Source organism: Tenrec ecaudatus, chromosome 4, assembly GCF_050624435.1.
Source record: "Tenrec ecaudatus isolate mTenEca1 chromosome 4, mTenEca1.hap1, whole genome shotgun sequence".
Taxonomy (NCBI): Eukaryota; Metazoa; Chordata; class Mammalia; order Afrosoricida; family Tenrecidae; genus Tenrec; species Tenrec ecaudatus.
In genome coordinates, this window is record NC_134533.1 from 165200083 (window position 1) to 165218901 (window position 18819).

Sequence of the window (18819 nt, forward strand, 5' to 3'; positions counted from 1 at the left end):
GTCTTGATCCATGTATAGGTTCTACATGAGCAGATGTAAGGCCCTGGGATTTCCTTGTTGTTATATTAAATATTATTTATATTGTTTTTTGCCACATCTTATGCCATCCAATCTATCCATTCACCTACCATTATGTTATTTTTTACCCTTTAGTAGTGTTATATAGTCATCATTACTATCAGTTTCCCTTTCTCTCCCTCCTCATCATCTTTTTCTTTATTCTCAGGGAATCATTACTCCCATTATAATTTCTGAAAAGTTTATCCATCTTGGATTTCATGGATCAGATTGTCTTAATTATACAAAGGAACATATACAAGTCGAACAGGTTTAATGAAGTAAAACTAAGACCATAATAATAGAGAGAGGAAATATTAAAGAATTAGAAGATAATTATGTGTTTCAGCAGTGCTCTCTTTCATCCTGAATATATATATATATATATATCATCCCTTCCATGTGAACCTTCTGCAAAAACTGTCCAATTATCTAACAGGTGGTCTTTGAATCACCCTTTTGTCTATGCTCCTTCATTTCAATCTGATTGCTTGTTTTGGAACTTCTGATACATATTCCTGTTGACACCTCATTCTCACACAGGCTGGTGTGCTTCTTCCATGTGGACTTTGTTACTACCCAGCTAGATGCCCACTTTTTTAACTTCAAGTCTTTAAGACCCCAGACACTATATATCTTTTAATAGCTGGGTACCATCAGCTCTCTTCACCACATTTGCTTAAGCACTCATTTGTCTTCAGTGATCATGTGGAGAAGGTAAGTATCATACAATGCCATATTATTAGAACAGACTATTCTTGTAGAGAGGTAAGATTAAGGGAGAGGCCCAAAGTCCATCTGCTTCCTTGTTGTATTTATATATATATACAAATCTGCCTATATTTATATATCTACATATAGACATATCTATATTTATACCTATGATTGCTTGTTCATTCCTTAACTTCCTTTTCTTTCCTCTTTCCCCACTGTCATGTTTATCCATTATTCACCTCTCAGTGATTCCTCTCAGATACATTTCTATTGCTCAAACACAACCAGGAACGCTACCCACACCTCACCATCACTCTCATGTCTCTTGCTATTCCCTGTCCCTGTTGCGATTGGCTCATTGTTACCCCCCCACCACCCGTCTTCTCTCCCATGCTCCCACTTCCTACCCAGAGCATTCCATCCAGCTGGCATCTCCTTGGGATTGTTTATCCTACCTATCTTGTATAGATAGGCACCAAGTGAGAAAGAAATGATAAAAGAAAGAGCCCATGCAAATTTTCCATGTCTAACCATTGTCCTGATCCCGAGTAAATGAGTATCCCTCTGATAATTAGGGAGGAGGCCCTGAAAAACATTGGTCCATTCCCCTTATTCAGGGAGCCATCTCCCAGGCCCCACTTACTTAAAAATACGTATACTCATTTAATTCTCAGGATGTACATCTTTGCTGGAAAATACTTATTTTTACCTCAGAGAATCTGCTGGATTTAAATTACTAACCTGGCAGCTAACATGGCAGTTAGTAGTCAAAGAAGCCACCAGGCCTCGTCGTACCTAGTTAAAGCACCTGCTTATTAGATTGATACATTTGGTCCCTTCCTATTTTCAAGATACACAGAGGTAGAGAACAAAAATAACACTCTTATGGTAGTTCAAACTCTGCATTTGAAGAGCTGGATTCTGTGTGAATTGAGGACTGGGAAAATTGTGTATGCAAACAAATCTCTCTTCTCTTATTTAAGAAGCCTGGGGGTCCAGGGTTCTGGGTGGAGGGAGGTCTTCACACTTGTGAATAAATAGATTAATTCCCATAATATATCCCCATAATAGTACTACCTTAAAGTTTCCTTTTATAGGAAAATTGCTGATTGCTATCTGACCAGCAGTTTTATCTATAGGAGCAGAAGTGTTGCTTTTGCCCTCCCTACTAGGGGATAGTCACTCTCCCTTACCTTCCCCCAGCACTGGTGTTAGGTGTTTCCACCAATAGACTCAGGGACCTGTAGGGGTAAGGTACTTCCCACTTTATTATATATGCTGTTACTTGCCCTCATGCCTAAAGACTATATACATTGACTTTAAGAATACAATTTTTATCTGAGCCAAACTGACCCCTTCCCTAAAAGTATTGGCAACAGAGGATAGTACTAAACCTACAGGTCGGGAGAGGCACCAGCCTGGATGCCTATATGGAAGCAAACCAAGAAGGACAAAGAGAGAGTGAGGGCTAGATCTCATATTGGCACACCAAGCCCTGAGGATGAAGTCCCTGCACAGAGGTCCTAATGCAAAGAAGGGACTGTATGGCTGACAACAGCCTGAGACATGATGTTCCCTTGCTGGAGCCTACTGCGACAGAGACAATACTGGGGACACAGTGGTGAGTAAGTCTGGTTTGAACACAACCCACCGTGAAGTGAACCAAGAAGGGAACACAACAGATCAGCTGTAGCAGCAAAGAAAAGTCACAATGAGAAGGAAGTAGAGATCCAGGGAGTCTTGGAACAATAGCAATCTAGCTGAGAGGAATTACTAAGAAGTGAAGGAAGGGCAAGCATGAAGGTGGGGCAGGAGGAAGGTAAAAGGAAACAGAGAAAACATCTAGGAACCAATGCTAAGGATAGAGGTATAAAGATAGGTGGGTACATATGTAAATTTCTTAATTCATAAAATATAGGTATTGGCCTATGTAAATATATTCATATGACAATACATTGAGGTAGTGGGTGAATTTTGGGCTTCTGCTCAAGCCCTCCTTCAACAAAAGAGCACTTTGTTCAAACAACCTAGCATACCATGGTGTTCCTCCTCCCTGCATGATTGCTGAAGACAAAATGGGTGCATTAGCAAATGCGGTGAAGAAAGGTGATGGTGCCCAGCTATCAAAAGATACAGTGTCTTGGGGTCTTAAAGGCTTAAAGTTAAACAATGGGCGGCCATCAAGCAGAGAAGCAGTAAGCTCAAGTGGAAGAAGCACACTAGCCTGTGTGATCATAGAGTGTCAACGGGATCAGGTAAAAGACATCAGAAAACCCAAAACAAGCATACAAAAAAAAACAAAAAAACATATTGTTGAGAATAAGGACATCCCCTCACAGAAGGGTCACTAGGAAGGGATGAGTCAACTGGGCGCAGTATAGCACCAATGAAACACATAATATTCCTCTGGTTCCTCAAGGCTTCCTCACCCCCTTCTATCATGACCCCAGTCCTGCCTTTCACTTCATACTAGACTAAAGCATGTACACTGGTACTAATAAGAGCTCAGGTCACACGGAATCCAGGTCTTGTAAACCCCTCAGGAACAGAAATGGGAGTAGCAATACCAGGAGGGTAGGGGGATGGTGGAGGGAGGAGGGGAGGAAGGGGGAAAACAATGGCAATGATCAGTACATAACCATACACCTTCCAAGGGGATGAACAAAATAAAGGCATTGGTGAAGGATATGAAAATAAAAATGATTTATGATTTATCAAGGCGTCATGGAGGTTGGAGGAGGGGGGAGATAAAAGAGGAGCTGATAACAAGGTGCCTAAGCAAATGTGGTGAAGAAAGCTGATGATGCCTAGCTATCAAAAGATATAGCATCTGGGGTCTTAAAGGCTCGAAGATAAACAAATGGACATCTAGCTCAGAGCAACAAAGCCCACATGGAAGAAACACACCAGCCTGTGTGACCATGAGCTGTTGAAGGGATCAGGTATCAAGCATCCAGGAACAAAAAATCATATCATTGAAAATGTGGGTAAGTGCAGAGTGGAGACTCAAAGCCCAATGGTAGCCAACCAGACACCCCTTACTGAAGGGTTTTGAGGAGGAGATGAACCAGGCAGGGTGCAGGGTAGCAACGATGAAACATATAACTTCCTTTAGTTCTTAAATACTTCCTCCCCACTACTACCATGATACCAATTCTACCTTACAAATCTGTCTAGACCAGAGGATGTACATTGGTACAGATAGCAACTAGAAACACAGGGAATCCAGGACAGATGACTCATCCAGGACCAGTGGTGAGAGTGGCGATTCCTGGAGGGTGGAGAGAATGTAGGGTAGAAAGGGGGAACTGATTACAAGAATCTACGTATAGCCTCCTCCCTGGGGGAGGGACAGCAGAGAAGTAGGCGGGGGGAGATGTCAGACAGTGTAATATATGATAAAATAATAATAATTTATGAATGATGAAGGGTTCATGAGGTAGAGGGGTGTTGGGAGTGAGGGGAAAAATGAGCAGCAGATATTAAGGACTCAAGTAGAAGGCAAATGCTTTGAGAATGGTGATGGCAACAAATGTACATGTGTTCTTGACACAATGGATGGATGTATGGATTGTGATAAGAATTGTATGAGCCCCCAATAAAATTATTTTTTAAAAAGAGGAAGTAAATGTGTAGAAAACAATGATGGCAACATCTGTAAAAACATACTTGATACAATGAGTATATGAATTGTTATAATAGCTGTAAGAGCCCCTAATAAAATTATCTTAAAACTAATACACTTTCTCTCTTTCTGCTCAGACCTGGCTCCTGATGCCATGGTGGGCGTGAGCATCCTCAAGCATTTGTCTGTCTCATAATGTCTTCCCTCCCATGGCACAACCATCCTTTAATACCCATCCGGATGTGGGGCTGGATCCCACAGAATTCAATTCCTGTCTTAATTGAAGATTTTATTTTATTATACGCTTGACTTATCTGATCACAACAAGGACAGATCCCATGACTCACACAGTGCATAATAAGGGGTACTGGAAGTGTAGTGGGTTGTGCATTGAGCTGCTAACCACAAGGTCAGCAGTTCCAACCCACCATCTACTCTGCAGCAGAGCAAGGAGGCTTTCTACTCTTTGAGAGAATTAGAATCTCAGAAACCCACAGAGTCAGAAGTGACTGGCTAGTAATGAGGTTTGTTTGGTTGGTAGGTTTCAGACAGCTTTCAGAAGAGGACAGAATTGGGAATACAGGTTAGTACAGTGATAGTTACAGAGCAATACGACAAACTGTAAAGGCTATACAGGTTCACTGGACTCATTTTGAGGGATTCGGTCAGTTGTAAAATAGTTTCAAAGGGCTTCATCACCTGCGTAATTACCAGAGAAATCCACTTTCAATAAAAGAGAGGAAGGAATTTTTATTTGTTTCTTCAATGTGTTGTTCTACATAAAATAAAAGTGAAACTGAAGGGGAGATGTGGACACGGGAGTCATCATTGACTTGAGGACAGTGATTTTGGTTTTGGTTTGGTGGACACCGAGGCATCGAATCCAATCGCAAGTTAAAGGAGAGTTCTCTCATCAGAGCTCATTAAGGCTGAAGTGAAAGAGGGGGATGTGTTAAAACACTGTTTCATTTCAAAGAAGACATCGTAAAAGAATTACACCCAGGCAAGAAAAATTTAAGTATTCATTTTTGAGGGGATTGTTAAATTTAATGCCTGTACTCCTTGAGTCTACAGTTTCTTTCCAGAGCAATTTAGAAATAATATGACTACATGTTTTCTTTTCTAGTAGTATTTTTCTTACCATGGACTACTAAAAGGACAAACAGATATATCTTGGAAGAAGTATATCCTTCTTTAGAGGGAAGGATGACAAAACTTTGTCTTACAGACTGTGGGTATATTGTCAGGAGAGAGCAGTCCCTGGAGGAGGACATTTTGATTGGCAAAATTGATGAGGAAATAAAAACGAGGAAGGTCCTCAATGGGATGGATTGACACAATGGCTTCAACAGCATAGGAACAGTTGAAGAATGGCACGGGGCTTGCAGCATTCCATTTTGTTTTGCATAGGGACACTATGATTGGGAACCAACTGGATGGTGCCTGACATCCACAGTAGACTGTCAACTGAATAGCACCTTACGGGTCACACATCATGTGGTGTGTGTTAGATCCTTGGTCATTTGTGTCCTCTCACCTAACAATATTTTCACAAACACAGAAGGATGTGTTATGCTTTCGTGATCTTTGGCACGGCTCTCTGTACATGTTAATGCGTGTTCATAGGAGTCAAAATCAACTTGTGGACACTAGCCAACTGCACAAATTCTTAAAGGGGGCAGCTATGTTGAAAAGACAAGGTGCCTTTTCTTGTCAGTAACCGAAATTCACTCTATGAAGGACACTGAGATGCCTGATACCCTCATATATGGTTATTAAAATGAAGACCTGGTGTGGTAGTTAGATGATTTCATGTCAACAAGACACTCCTCAGTAGCGGTGGAGTCAAACCTGTCAATCAGGTCACACCTGCTGCTATCGCCTTGAAGGTGGGGCCTCTTAACAAGGAGGACCCTCGGAAGCTACTTCTCTCTCTGCCACAGCGTTCAGGGAATCTGGTGGCCATCATAAGATCTGCTGGAGCACTGACAGGTTTCCTCTGACTTTGGATCCACAAGACTCTGAACTTACCAGCCTGTTATCCTCCGCAGTCTGCATTATTGCTCGTGGCTATGTGAGTCTGAAGAGGGACTTATGAACTGGTATCAGATTTACGGATTTGAGTTGGACTAGGCTGGGATGTTTTCTTGATATGTAATTATTTCTTGATATAAAGCTCTTTCTTCTACATATATGGGTGTCCTTGGATTGGTCTCTCTAGTCAACCCAGCCTAACACACCTGGTAAAAAGCAAGCAGTCACCACCAATCTCAAAAAACATAATGATTGAGAAATCATTACAAATACAAAAATGTAATGATTGAGAAATTAAGTTTTATTTAGAAAGTAGAGTGAGGATATGAGAACAACCCAAACGAAACTGTACTTAAAAACACCTCCTTAAGGAATAAAATTCCCCTGAAGATGAGATTTAAAGCATGATTTTTTGGTATTTTTTTGCTTATTTTGCTTGTTACTAAGCTTTCACACAAAGTGTGGGCACCCTCCTCTGCAGCTCCCTGGCCTAGAGCGGCCCCTCTCTTATACATTAGTGACCCCGGAGAAAACAGGAAATCCCCCAGTTGGCATAGGGAGAATAACAATTCAAACCCTCTTGTGAATAATAGAAAATTTGGAAAATATACTGAGTTTACGAAAATGAACCAACCCAAATTTGCACAGGGCTGCAGCAACAGTGATATTAAAAACAAAGAATATCCTTGATATAAATAAAGAGGTTTTTAAGTTTTAAGGAAAGGCATTTACTACCTAGAATTGAATTAGTTTTGTAACTTGAAAGCTGCTTTAGTCTGTCAGGGGAGTGAAGAATAATGATTATGTATTATAGCTAGTTTAAGGTGTGGCTTTTTAAAAACAATTATTTGAGTTAGGGTGAAGCTGAGAACATAAAATAGTCTCATGACCCATCACATCCATTATGTCTGCAAGAATAGACTTAGGCAGTTATATGGCATAATAATAAATAGTCTCTTAAGTTAGCAAATTTAAAAGTGTATTTTTCATCATCAACATCACTAACTAGCAGTTATTGAACATTTAGTGGAAGCTTGGCTCTAATGGCTATTGATCTTGTAAAGAATAAAATTTAAATACAGAAAGCTTTATCACAAGATGCATGTTGTAGTTAGATCAAGTCATATGGAGTGATTTGCTCTAACACGGCTGCTCAATATAAAAGTAGGAAAATGAGCTATAATTTTCAATCATCTTTCACATGTGTGTCTGTGTATCTGTGTGTACTTTTCCTCCCTCGGGTTTATAACTGAGACATGGTGAGTTATAGAATTACATTTATACATGTATTTTTAAAAAGTACCTAAGAAAGATGGAGAGTTATGACCTTATCCAGCTATTGAGAACTCTACAAGGTGGATTTCAGGTAAAACATTAATCAAGTCCCTCTAATATTCCTAATGGAGTAAGTCATTCCATCCAGGCACTTGCAACATACAATGGACACTGCAAACTTGATCATGTTGTACAATACAGAAAAACCCTTCTACACCAACATTAGCAATTGTTGTTAATAGGAGCCACTGCTTTTGAGTCAACTCCAAATCAAATCTTTACAGGAACAGATAACCTCATTTTCCTCCCGTTAAACAGCTGATGGGTTTGAACCTCAGACCTGGTGGCTAGCAGCACAATGATTAAGGAACAGCCCAAGCAGCAGCAGCAGCAGCAATACAACCCAAACCAAACCCAGTGCCGTGGAATTTTCACCGACACACAGCAACCACCAGCAGTTAACCCACATAACCAGGCTCCTCTCATCACACATGGCATCACTCTAAAGCATCAATGGAGTCCTGTGATACTGGAAGCGTTATGTATAAAAACTGAAATAGAATAAAATTCTCCCCACCTTTCTGTGTTCCTGAAAGCAGCCTGACTGAAGACCTTCAAATATCCCTCCCTCTCCCTCTCACTCTAGTCCGTATTAAATTCAAATAAAGCATGTTTTAGCTGACTGTAAAAGCTAACCTGTTAAACTTTAAATTTACACCTGATATAGTTTAAACCCATTAAATTTTAACAGTAACACCATGTGATTGACATATCCCTTTCCCCAAACAACAACATCACCACTCCAAGCTCCCCTCTCCTACCCACCCACCCACGCTTGGATACACCACCAACATCATTCAGTACTTCGGTAGTTTTCCTCTCTCAAATGAATCATGAAAAATCTTCTTGATCTCAGGTTCAGTGTGAGACAAGATGCTCAAATGATTGATGATCGCTCTCACCATATTGCAGTTGTGCCCCTTCTCATACTTTAGTGTGGCTCTGCTTCCCCCACCCATTATCTTAATCCTCTTAATCCTCTTCCTATAGTTATCTTTTTGAGGAAAGTTATGTTTGTCTGTTTTAACTTTGCCTGGTGCCATTTCATTTGACAGGTTGCAGAGTAGGGCTAGATTTTGTATCATCAAGCAACCAAGAGAAAAATGTACAGCAACTTTCTAATATCCACAAATGTCATATAGAAAATCTCTCTGCACAGATTCTGAATGCAAAAGGAGCCCACGTATAATCGCTTCCTCACTTTTGTTGAGTCTCAGAACTAGGCAAGAGCTTCCTAGCAGTTATGGTCCTGGGCACATTAGAGAGAGTCTTGGTTCTTTTGGTGGACTCATTAACTTTTCACAGTAGTCAAGCATGGAAGATCTATAGTCTAGGTCCCCAAGACATAATTTCTCTGCTAGTTTCCCATATTTTCTACATTTACACCTATTTGACAGACAAGGATATTGAGAAAAGAAGATTGACGCATAGCAATGAGAACTAAACAATGGGTTAAAAGGCAGAACTCTCACCCTTCTCTGCTTCTCCAAGTCCTAGAGTTATGTTTTACTTTGGGTCGTGGCACATTTCTATCACATGAATCTTCTCCTTGAAGAGTGGGCAATTGATACCTCTCAGATCATAATGCATTCTGTCACCAATGTCCCTCTTTGATTTGTTCATCAAATGTCTCATACTTAAAAGTCTATGAATATCAATTGACTTTTTTTTTGAGGCTTAAGCTCTTTTCCAATTCCTGCTTTTTCTTCTACTTACTTTCTTACATCATTCATTTCTTTCTAAACCACAAACATTTCTTTCATTAAAATACATGTAATATTATATGGAGTATGAGCTGTCACCTCTCTCTACCAGGCTCTAGTAGACTATTATTTTTTGGCTTGATTATATTATTGCTTCTTACTGGCAAATAATTTCTGCAGACAAAATGTATTAATACGGTCACCTCATTGCAGGGCATTTCATCACTCCCATTTTGAAAATCATTTGTCAGCATTGAGACAAGCAATCTATCATCTTTAAATGTCACCCAGCTGTGTTTAGGTATCATCAAATAATTTCTGACTCATAATGACGCAACTCACAGCAACCCAAAACACTGCCTGGTCCAAAGTCATCCTCATCATTTTCCCACTGTTGCAAGCACTGTCAGTCATCTTCCTGAAAACCTTCCTCATCATTGCTGACCCTCTACTGTACCAAACATGATGCCTTTCTCCAAGGATTGATCTCTCTTGACAATATGTCTAAAGCAAGTGAAGCAAGTGAGATAAAGTCACACTGTTCACTTCTGATGCTCGTTCTGATTGCATTTATCCCAAGACATTTATTCATCTTTCTGGTATGCCACAATGTATCCATTATTATTTGCTAATGCTAAAGTTACAAGACACTGATTCTGCATTCTTCATCACTCATTGACCAACTTCCCCATGCATATGAAGCAATTAGTATACTATCGATTGATTTTGGTTCACCTTAGTCAGCAAAGTGATATGTTTAATTTTTCTAATTGTAAGACGATCTTTCTCAGCATGTTTATCTTATGTAATCAGTATAATCCTTTTATTTTTGGCTACTGCATCCATGGGTGCTGATTGTGAATTTAAGTAAAATGTAAGCTTTGACAACCTTAAAACTTTGTCTCTGAATATCATGATGTTGCTTAGTAGTCTGGCTATAGGGAGTATTTTTAAAACCTTGGTGGGATTTATATTGAAAGCTATAGTTTTCCATATGCATCAGTAAGTTCTTCTAATCCTATTATTTCTCAAATCCTATGGTATTTCATCAGGTAAGGTTCTGTCATCGGCATAACACAGGTTGCTATTGAAACATCATAAAATCCTGATGATAAGTTTTCTTCAACTAATCAAATTTCTCTAATGAATTGCCCATAATACATATTAAATAAGTGTACTCCAAGAAGATATGCATGGTACACACCTTTTATGATTTTAAACTATGTATATTCTTGCTCTTTTAATTCATTGACTGCTTCTTGGTCTATATACAAGTTCTGCATGATAAAAATGAAGTATTATTGAATTACCATTCTTAGCAATGTTATTTATGTTTGTGATGATTCACTATGCATTTGAATAAGCCAATAAAAGTTTAGATAAACATCGTTCTGGTATTCCCTGCTCTAAGTCAAGATCCTTGTGATAATCAACAATGATATCACTTATTCCACATCCTCTTCCATCCTTAAACTAAAAGTCGACTGCCATCTAGTCCACGATGGTTCATTAAGGATCATATGTAATTTTCCAAGACTGTGCATTACTTTGAACCAAATAGTCTCATTTTGCTTAGGTTAATTTTACAAGTAGGAAATTATTAATGAACTAGCATGCAGAGTACATTAGAACAATGCCATACTGGAGGAGATGATTTTGTTTACCTTGTGAAAATAATTTTACAAATTAAAAATCACACAAAATATTTTGTTATTCTAATGCCAAGTGACAAAAGAGGCCCTAGTTAGATATAAACTCTATAGGATATTTTTGTAGTTTTAATTAGCTTGATATGTCCACTTCTGCATGACCGTCACAGAAATCTTAATAAAGTGAATATGGAAAAAACAAAATTCCCACTCATACAAAATAAAAACAACCATTTATTGTGTCTGATGACGTATTTGCTTCATATCTGTTATTTGAGGCAGATTTAAAGATAAAACTTACTATTTCCTTTGTAAGTCATTTGCCTCTCAATCTTCTTTCCTAAATAAAAGAAAAAAAATCACAGCCTATTCACTTCCTAGGGTTGCCTTAAAAAAATACCTAAAAATGGTCAATGTTCCAAAACAAAATCAATCTATTTTCTCATAGTTCTCTGTGCCAGAATCTTGAATCCATTTCTCCAGGGCATGTTCTCTCTGAAGGCTTCAAAGGAAGATCCCTCCTTATCGCTCCTTTTTTCCTGGTAGTTCCTGGAAATTTTTCTGGTTTTTGGTTAATAGAAAAATCACCACAAATTCTCCATCTGTGATAGTTAGATTTATTGTGTCAACTAGGCTTATGCAGGTACATGTGGGCAGAGTTTGATCAGCTTGATTCAAGAACCACTGAGACAAATGCTTTCTAATGCTAGTCTCCTTCTCTCTTTTACCCTGGTGATCAAACCAGTGTGCTGCTGCTTGAACTAGTCCTTTGTTTAAGCTATGTGCTGCACTACCTGTGGGCCAAGCCAACCTGTGGTTGCTGAGACTTTGCTGTACATCACTAGAGCTTGAGATTCCATCAGGGCCTGCTTCACTCTGCTTCTGAGTTATTGGTTCTTGCTTTCCCACCCTTCCATCTGCTGCTTGAGTGCCAACCCTTCTTGTCTTGCTGATGGCAGATTCTGCTGCCTGCTTCCTTGATCTTGGATCAGCAGTCAATGTGAGTTGAAGAAGCTTCAGTATATTAACTGTTCCACAAAAGTAAGTTGAACTGAGTCCTCTGTACTGCTATGTGGTCTAATTAGCTCTTGTATTCCTTCTCACTACATAAATCTATCTGTCATCTATCTCTCTATAAAATCATAAGTGACCTATTTTTGTTTCTCTTGCTTAACACACCCTCCATCTTTATATATTCATGCCCTGTGTGTTTCTGCCTTTCCAAGGGTGTCTTCTATTTTTATGTGGACACCACTAATATTGGATTAAACTCATTTTAACATTTACAAAGATCCTGTTTCCAAAACAAAAAAAAAGGACACTTTCAGAAGTACTGGGAGTTAGGACTTCAATATAACTTTTTTGGTGTGACAAATTTTGCTCATAGCAGGAAAACAAAAGGCTTTTTAAGACGTATAAGCCAAACAACACTAACTTCTAATTTCTGGTATATTTTCCTATTCAAGTTTATATACATAAAGGTAGGCACAGCATTGGATACACAGTAAGTATCAACTTAAACTAAGATAGATTATAATAAAAATAGACTGAGTATTAAATTGTAATATGAGTTAAGATTGCTGTCTACATTTTATTTGTTTAATACAAATAAACAATATTATTACAATATATATATTACATTAATCCCTACATATGGATACTATGCTTTACTTAATGGACACTTACACATTTTATTTCCTACTAACATAAAAATATGAAAAATAAAAGTGAGTGCAAAATGAAAAACAAAACAATAAAATAATAATCTACTGGATACTCTACATCTACTTATAATGCTGTAACCGTACCCACTTTCTCCAAGGCATTTATATAGGGCGACAGTCCCTTCAAAGAGTCTCTATGCTTATTTAGCGTGATGGCTTTGTGTTGAAAATAAGATCAATTCAAATGTTCAGTGAACCAATTTGCCCACTTTCCCTGTAATTTCCATCTCAGGCAACAAAGAGCTATTTAAAGATATGCTATACAAGTGTATTTCCCCCGTGAATTTGCTTTTCAATCTGTAGTGCGTTGTGTGTCTTTTGCCAAAAGCTCTCATATTGTAAATGCTTTCAACACCTTCTCTTCTTGGAATAAAGTGTACTTTCAACTCTCTAATTTGGGGATAGACAAAAATTTACTTTGTCCGATGGAATATGGGCACACGCGGAAAATTCAGAAACCTCAGATGTACTTGAATTGCTTGGTCCAGTTCGTACACTCCTGTGTTCCCAGGAGAGAATGAACTAGTCTCAGGTAACTCCTGACCCAAGACATTAAAGACACATGATATAAACCTGGATGCAAGCTATAACTTGGGTCCATGTTGAATTTAAATACTGCTCAAGGGAAAGATGCCAATATAAGGTCAGGTGAGATTACTTATATGTCTTCAGACCCTGAGAACTTTGAGTGTAATAATAAATATTTGTCTTAACAGGTCACCAATTTTGAGAGGATTTTTAAATAGCATTTTGATTCAACCACTGGCTGATAATGCCCCACATTCACATTAAACTCAAAGTTCAGCCAGGCTACCTCGCTGAGTTCTATCTCAGTCCCTCTGCCTGTTCCCATAATGTCGTCATGTGACCTTAAATTCTATTTTAAAGCAAGGGCCTTTCTTATTTGCATTTAAGTTACTTTCTTCTTCATCTCTTCTCCTTCTAGGTTCCAAAATGTGAATGAAAAGAGCTGACATTTAGGCATAATTTGAATGTTAACTATTGAAATAACTGCTATTTGCATTTTAAAAATGTTCATGAAAGCTTAGTTGTACAAGCCCCTAATAAAATGATTGAAAAAAGAAAGCTTAGAGATTGCCAAAATAATGAATTAACTTTCAGACAGCAATTGCATAATATGTAAGAACTTGTTGATGTACTATTTTCTGTTATTCATTAAAAATTCTAGCTGTTGAGTTAGAATGTCTATCATTCACTTACTTTTAGAATTTTAAAAAACTTTTACCTTCCTGTTCCATGATGTGACTTAAGGCAGACAGATAATAATTCTCAAATATTAAATATGTCTATTTAATTCATCAGATGTGTTTCTTAATAAGATTTTACATTATGAAAAATTAATTATATTTGAAATAGTCCAAATATCTTAAATCATAAAATCCTAAGTATCTATCATGTTTTTATCCTGTGGTGGCTCATCTTCTTGTGATTCTGGAAGATATTCCACAGGTGTTTCAAATAGCAGTAGGGTTTTTCATTGAGCGTGGTTTTAGTGGAGTTTCAACACTACGATAGGAAAGCCTGTCAATCTACTTTTGAAAATAAATAAATAAATAAGTAGTTGGCCTCAAAACTTCATGAATAGGAACAGAACATTGATTAAGTCAGCAAAAGAAGGTGTATCTCTCAGATTCGGAGGTAATTCAAACATAAAAAGAGAAGAGCCACTTCCTCATGTATTGGTGACCTTAATGACATAAATCAAGATTTTAGGACCTTCCTTTTTTTCTGATGTGGCCAGAGTCAAAACAGTCAAATTCCAATTAATAATCAGATGGTAAAATGTGAAAGGTATGAATCTTGGAAAGTTGAACCAAAAACCCTATCAAACTCACTGCCTTTGAGTTAATTAAAGCTCATTTACACACTGTATGACAGACAGGGTAGAATTGCCTCTGTGAGTTTCTAATACTGTCACTATTGATGGGAGTAGAAAGCCCCATATTTCTCCTTCACAGAAACCTGTAGTTTCAAACTGCTTACCTTGCAGTTAGTCACACAATGTGTCACCGAAACTTAAAAGGCCAATATCCTAGGTAGAAATTGGATATTATTGATAATATTGAAATAAACAACCATATGGTCCTCTATGCTGGGAATGAGAATTTAAGGAGAATGGCATCATATTTAAAAAGACTATTTCAATGTGCACTGTGAAGTACACTGTTGTCAATGATGAGGAAATATTCACACACCGACTAGGATATATTCAATGCTCATGGAAGCATCCATCAAGAGATCCAAAGAGGAGTTGCATTAGGTAAATGTGCTACTCAAGACCTTTTTAAAGTAATTAAAAGCAAAAGTATTGTTCTGAGGCCTAAAGTGCACCTGACACAAGCCATCATATTTGTAATTGCCCCATGTGCATATAAAGGTTAGACATTGAATAAAAAAGAAGGAAGCAGATTCAAATTGTGGTGCTGGAGAAGAATATTAAAAGTACCATGGGCTGTTTAAAACACAAATCAATCTGTTCGGGAAGATGCATGGCCAGAGTGCTCCTTAGAGGCAAGGAAGGTGCGACTTCATCTTACATACTTTGGGCATGTTGTCAGGAGAGAGCAGTCCAGGGAGAAGGAGATCAAGGTCGGTAAAGTGGAATGCAGAGAGAAAGAGAAGGCCCTCAGAGAGATGGCTTGCCACCATTCAAGCATGGGAACAGTAGTGAACACAGAGCACGGCAGGGAAATGTCTCATTGTGTTGTGCACAGGGTCCACTCTGCGTCAGAACCAATGCCGAGGCATCTAAGCAAAGCCGCAAGTTTGCAACCACATCCCTCAAAGGAAGATCAAGCCTGTAACCAAGAATTGTGGATCATTGCAGGCGGTGATAATTAGGTTTTGTTTCAATTTAGTGTGTGAGGATTGTCAGTGATTTGGCTGTAAAAAACTTAGTAATCCCCCATGATCTGACCTAATATAATGTAATCAAATCATTAGTGGGACCTTCTCTGAGCAGCCAATAAGTTGTATGAAGATTGGGGTGGAATCCAACCCCCTTATTCAGGGCTCTGCCCAGATGTGATTAAAAATCAGCTTCTTTGGGAATGTGGCTTACATTAATGGATTGTATGATTTAAAAAAAATGTCCTTGATATTTACTGAACCTGGATCTTTCAAATGGCTCATAGACCTCGAGGTCTTTGGACTGGCAGTACTACACCCATTAATATTGATAACCACAGCCTCCACTAATACTGAAATATCTACCACTATTATCAAAGAGACCAATCCAAATTAATTCTGTGAGGTGACAATATTAACACACAAAAAATCTCGCCACCTGTAGATGAAGTGGGTGGTGACAATTGAGGCTCTGAGTTATTGTGTATTTGATATTTCCTGCCAATTTTGCAAGCATGAGAAGTATAGTGAAGTTGTTTGGTGGTACTACTTATAATGTACAAAATGGTCAAGGAAAGAGATGAACTCAGTTTCAAAGTTATAGCTCAGACACCACATAGAAACCCAGAAAGTTTCCACAGGCGTCCTGAGAGAAAGCCTTATTTCTTATAGCCGAGTTAATACTGCCTGGACCCAAGCCCAGTACCACCGCTCCCATCCACAAAGAATACTTCATTTTCCTTGCTAATATTATTAAAACCTTATCACCTCCATTAACATTTGAAAAGATTCCCCACTGTGCATGCTGATACAGCCCTCAGAACGTTTCTGGGGCACCAGCTGAGGGAGCTGTCTTACAAGACCTGGGTTCATTTTCCCAGGAAACATTCTCACCAGTGGGATAGCAACTAGATCAATAACTCAACCTAAGTCAGAATGAGTCAATGGGACCCTATGAGTTCCAAGCTGAAGAAAATAGGTGTTTGTGGAATGTGAAAGTTGGAAATAAAGAATGATTGGAAACAGGGTAATTAGGTTTTTATGAGAGGAACAGAGCTAGCAATCACATGCTAATATTTTGCATGACCAAAATATTCATTTCAAACATCTTTTGTGAAAAACACAAATGGCATCTACACATGTAAGATACACATGTATCTTTCTTGAGGCAAGACACAGGAATCAAATATATTGCATCTGAAGGAAGAGACAATAGGAAAAAAGCTCAATAGTATCAATCAGAACAAGGCCAGGGTCAACTGCAAAACAGACTAGCAATTGCTCATTTGCAAGTTCATTCTGAAGTTTCCGAAAATGAAAATGAGTCCACAAGAGAAAATATATGACCAATAGTCTATTCTTCTGATTTTTGAAATCTCTCAAGAATAGCAGAGACACCAAAATCCACTGTCATCAGGTTAATTTCAATGCACAGTGATCCCATATTTGGTTTCCTAGGATGAAAATCTTTATTAGATAGTACCAACTTTCCCCCCACAGACTGGCTGGTGGATTTAGAATACTGACCTTGTGGTTAGTCAGTCACCTTACGCTGCTGTAGTAGTGTCACCAGAGATCCAGTTATAGTTGACACCAACTCACGGCCATCAAAGTCCCCTAGGACAGACAAGAATCGCCCCTTTGTTTACAATTCTTTTGTTCTTTACAGGAGTAGACAGCCTCATCTTTCTCACTCAGAGCTGTTAGTGGGTTCAAACTGCTGACCTTGTGGCTAGCAGCTAGATGCAAAACCCATTACACCAGCAGAGCTCTGTAATTCACTATTTGAATATGAATAATCACCAAAATTCAAACAGTCAGGAAATTGCATCAAGAAAACCATACATGGGGGAAAAAAGCACAAAACAGGATCATTAAAAACATAAGAAAGAAAAGGGTAAAGCAGATTTCAACAAGAAATTTACTCTTGAAACTAGTACATCTCAAAGGTAAGAAAAATGATGAATAGAGTTAAACTGAAAATTTCAATTAGATCATTCTTGAAATATGATGGAACTTAGCTGAAAACATATAATACTAGAAAGATGTTTTCCTGTATTTTATTGACTATGCAAAAGCATTTCGCTGTGTGGATAATGACAAATTATGATCAACATTGGGGGAATAGGAAAGTACAGCACACTTAATTGTGCTCATGCAGAACCAGTGCATAGGCCAATAGGCTGTATATGAAGCAGAACAAAGGGGAGCTGGACATTTTAAATCGGAGACGATCGTGTTAGGTGTTTCCTTTCATTATATCTATGAAATCGGCATGTTGAGTAACTAATGAAAGAATATGGATTTTATGAAGAACACTTCAGATTATAGGAAGGTTAGTTAACAACCTGAGATACATAGATGACACATCTTGTTTGCTGACAGTGAAGAGGGCTTGAAACATTTAATGAAAAGAATACAAATTACCTCTGAACATAAAAAACAAACATTATCACAAATTGACTACTAAACAATATTATGAAAACTAGAGAAAGTCTTTTAGTTGTCAGGAATTTCATTCAATTGAATTCACAATCAAAATCAATGGAAGCAGCAATCAGGAAACCAAATGAAGTATTTCAGTAGCCAAATGTGCTGCAAAGTGTTCTTTAACATATTAGAAAGCTAAAATATTGTTTTAAGAACTAAGCTATCTCTAATCCTTACCATGGCATTTTCAATTGCCCCCTATGTATTAGAAAATGAAGCAGTGAATAAAGAAGACCCAAGAAGGATTTATGCATTTATGAATTTGAATTATGGTGATGACAAAGAATAATAATAAACCATAGATTGTAAGTAGAACAAATAAATCTGTCTTGGAGGACATACAGCCAAAGTATTCCTGTAATATTTGGGTTATATGTAAACTTGGGTGATCCAGGCATCTCCCATGTTATCTAACACAGGATAATCAACTCCATGATGAAATCCTCGGTAAAACAATCAAGAAGTTTGGGAAGAACAGGTTCGCATCCCACCTCCTTAATCTGGTAACCGTTTTAGTAGTATTGAGGAAGGTTGCATGTGAAGTGTGGACTACTCTTAATATCGATTGACACTGTGCTGCAGCTCACTCACTTCTGCTGCATCTTATTCATTGACCTCCT